Below are 4,555 nucleotides of genomic sequence, written 5' to 3' on the forward strand. Positions count from 1 at the left end.
TCAGTCGTAAGTTGATATTGTCTTTGTGTCATATTTTCATTATTTCGCACAAAGAAAGGAAAATAAAAAAGACAGATTTGAGATTGAAATTACGACCAAACCATTTTATTTATACCGTTCCTGAACTGTTAAAGGGGCTAGACACCAAATGGTCCAAATATTGGTAAATACTGTGTTGCCTCAAGACAAACCTAGAATTGTCAATGTGAGGTAATAGGAGGCCGATATTACATCACTTAAAACATAGTTATAATAATGAACGCAACAATAATGTTGCCGTCTCATCCGTGTTTCCCCGATTAAAATAGCGCATTGTGGTTTCCCAGTTTAAATAGTACCTGTTTATATGAGTACAAATAAATTTACCGACGCTATTTCTAAACTTGCTGGGATTTACGTGATAGACAACCCTAGTAATTTTCGAATTTGAAAAAATGCGCAAAAACAACGAAAGTTGCATGTTTCGTAGGCGGAGTGATACATAAGTTTGTAAGATTCAATGCGTTGTACACAACGATGTCAGTTTTATCTAAGTTTTTGACAATTTTCTTTTTTTCTTGTAAATGTATGATTTGGTGTCTAGCCCCCTTTAAAATGGGCAATGCAGATTAAGACTATAGTCAAACAATAAAAGTATTGCAACGTTAATGAAATGTATCCTACAATGTTTGCCGAAACGACTGTCAGGCTTTGAAAGCAATTCTCAATATAAACGACTTTGGTGTCCGCCTTTATACGAATTGGGCGTGCGCAATAAAATGAGAACAACTAGATGATATTTAAATCAACCTGTAACGTATTTATTTGCAAATAAAGCAATAATTGTGTACTTAATGGCATTTCTCTTAACTGGTCGGTGTTATGTTGCTCATTTTCGGTAATATTTGATGCGATTAAGGGTTATATTTGCGTAACTGACATCCGTGTTCCGTCCCAGTTTCGACAGCAATTGAAAAGCAAGAATGTTTGTTTTGGGCTCATTTTTTTGAAACTTTTTGTTAAAACTGTTAAACAAGTGTGGGAATATCCTTCCTTTTTTCGTTTGATGCAAAAAGGTTAAACGGCAAACTGCTGAGAATAGCCTTTATTATCGGTGTAGATGTCATGCCCGTATTGTAGAATCCAAATTCTATAAAAAAGAAGACTATTTCAAATATTATGTAATACAAACTATTTTCAACCTTATAAGTTATTTATTACATGTAAACTTCCCTTTAAAGACTCTAAAACGCTTATGTAATTGTTTAAATTTAAATCGGAATAACCATGAGTCGTATGACATGTGGCCACGCCCAATAATCTGTCTAAGGTTGTTTGTCTGAGGTTTCAAAGTGAATTGACTGCGTTTTTCGCATATTTGCTGTTACAAAAAAGTATTGGTCGCATGAATAATTAATTGATAAATTAACCGATTTATTTAAAAATACGTTATTTTTATATACGTTGATTTTTTGGGGGTAAAAACGTGCAATATTTATTTGGTAACTTCTTCAGTTTAAAATGCTGAAAAAAAAGCATAGAAAAGTGGCAACATTGTTTTCGGACCCAGTCCAGCACTTCCATGATAATGAATCTGTCACGAGCGCGTGTATTAATCGGAACTCCTCTACAATGCCTATTTGGTAACAACAGCCACCTATTTTCCCGTAGGCAGAAAGCTATGGTATGTTTCTGACAGAGGGTACATGCTCTCGACGTCTTTTAAATAAGGAAAGATACAAAGTCTATTTATCCGCAGAAGATTGGGGCATTTGATTGAGAAAATTTAGAACTTCAAACTGTGACTCGTGCAGTGCACGTGGGGTGCGGGATTGTGGAAGCTTCGACCCTCACACCGGGTGGGGCTTGGGGAGACTGTATAAATTAAACACGAATAAGTCGTCATGTTTAGTTCCCGTATAGTCTTTGTAAGCGGCTTTACGCGCCAGATGAATGTGATTGTGTATGAACTGTGTAATGTTGATTTAGGACTATGACGTTTGTGATATTTTAGACTCGTTTTTGTGATTTATAAACACTTTGTTTTTATGTTTTAAGTGTCAATATTTGGAATTCCGGTGTGATACTTTGTGCAATTACTTAAAAACATTTTAAATATTGTTTAATTATTTGTTAATATTTGTTATTGTATCATTTTCTTTTGTCAGAAGTCGACAATGCTTTACTAAACACTTTACATGCAAATAACGACACACGGAGTAATTTATTGAGTCATACTACTTTCAATAGCATTGTAAAGAAGCAGCTTTTACTTTTGTATGTACTTTTTATTGTAATTTTTGTTGAAAGTAAATATTATTATGTAGGTATTCTGTATAAAAAAAACTTTGGAAACAAAGACATATTTTTTCGTTAAAATTGACATTGCTTCATAGACACATACAAAGCTAACACAAGTGTATAGTATAATAATAGGATGAATAATGACCAAATATTTGATTAATGTGTTTTGATGTTTATACATTCAAAAGAAATTATTAATAACGAAACAGTTACCATCTATCATAAACGGTATCAGAAAATAACCGTAATTTTTCATCCGAATTTAATAGAATCAGACAGAATCTCACTGGGAAATACAGAAATTAAGCGGAGATGTTTGGCCTCTTATCACCCAACTGACCGACCATCAAATGATCGACAATCTGTTTATATGATAATTTTATAAACTATGGAGATAAAACAATAAACACGTGATAAAATCAGTTCTGGATGTGTCTTGGTCAATAAAGGTTCAGATATATCTTGACGTTCAAATTGCTTGAAAGGAAATGTGTGCTTCGGTTATTTTAAATATTATTGAAATATATGATACATAATATGGATATAAAATATAATATAATATAATATAATATAATATAATATCATATAATATAATATAATATAATATATGAAAACTGACAAACACACGAAAATGGAGTTTAATATATACAATACAATATTACACTTTGTAAAAGTCTGTTTCTGAAATATTATTATTTTTATGAATCAATTAAATAATACGTTGCCTGTGTATGCATGGCAATAATGAAGACACTATTATTTGTTTAAAATAATATTCAGTTTTTGACATAACTTAACATCTTAATATATAATTCATATAATACGCTTAAAATATTTGTTGAACATCCATGTGTTCTTTTTGTTCACATGTTTCCCTGTTTCCATTTAGTCAAAACTGAATCGCTAATTTATTATAATATAAATCGCTAGAATGTTGCATAATTATATTCACACATGATAGAATTGATATATCAAATAAACAAATTACACAAAAACGTTTTATTTTTATGTTGTTGCGTAAAACTGATATATTTTCATTTCTTAAAATAACATAGTTTTACCTTAAAATCTATATAACATTCCAAAATAAAATAATAGCTCTTGCTTTCTACGTATTGTTATGAAAAACAAAATGCATTGAAATATGTAATAGTAAATGCACCAACACCCCGAGTTATTGATCTTAAAAATACGCGAGCGCTTCAGTGCGAGTGTTTAATTTCATTTATGAAGGTGGTGAATAACTTAATTGTTTTGTACCCTGTTGTGGTGGTGGTGTGTAAGCTTATTTATACTCACACTAGGGCCTTGCACCAGTGTTTAGCACTGTCACACGGGACCCCCATTTAACTGCCCACCGGAAGAAGATTAGTATCATTTAATGGTACGACGGGGAATCGAACTTGCGACACCTAGATTGGCAGTCAAGTGTGACCACTAGATCACCATGTTGTCAAGGAGAACGTTCACTAAATAGCGTAAAGTCTTAGTGAAAAGCTTTTTAATTTATCTGCACGGTAATTATAGAACGATTACGCCCATTCTTTGTTTTACCATTAGTGAATAGGCAAAAACAAAGAGAACATTCTGAAACATAGTGCAATAAATTCGAAAACCAGCGGCATATATACAACCACGTGTTTGGTCATCAACAACATTGGATCGTTTACGTGTAAACTTATCACTCATTTTATCGGTATTCATTTCAGATATCAAGGTATGGAAAATGTAATAAATAAACCCGAAAACTTATGTTTTTGGAGGATTTACTGTCAGAGCCCCAGCACGGGGCCCCAAAATCAGTGGCCTTGTTGTTGAGGTTTGGCGCCAGACAATACATGGGGTTTTGTAGAGATTTTACACTTTAATTTACAAACATCAATCATTCTCTACACAATTCTGTTCTGTGTGATTTTATTTGAAACTAAGGTTTAATGTGCTTTTGAAAACATGGCATTTGTGATACGAAGTTAAGGTGAGGCGGTGCTTTATGGCGTTTCAAATGTTTCGGATCGTCGACATTTTCATCAAAGTTTTATTACTCTATTGCTATGTAACAATATTACAATGATTAAAGATGCACTCTAACTGCCAAATAAGATTTAACACAAATAATAATATTTTTTAATATTCCTTAAAAGATTAATAAATGTCGAAAACAATGGTTCTTATGAAGGATGCCGAGGTTAATTTGAAATGAAATGTGCATAAAACACGGTATTTCCACCTAATAAGACCATTATTAGACAAAGTAGATATTTTAGCATTCACC

Source organism: Mya arenaria, chromosome 15 (assembly GCF_026914265.1).
Source record: "Mya arenaria isolate MELC-2E11 chromosome 15, ASM2691426v1".
NCBI lineage: Eukaryota > Metazoa > Mollusca > Bivalvia > Myida > Myidae > Mya > Mya arenaria.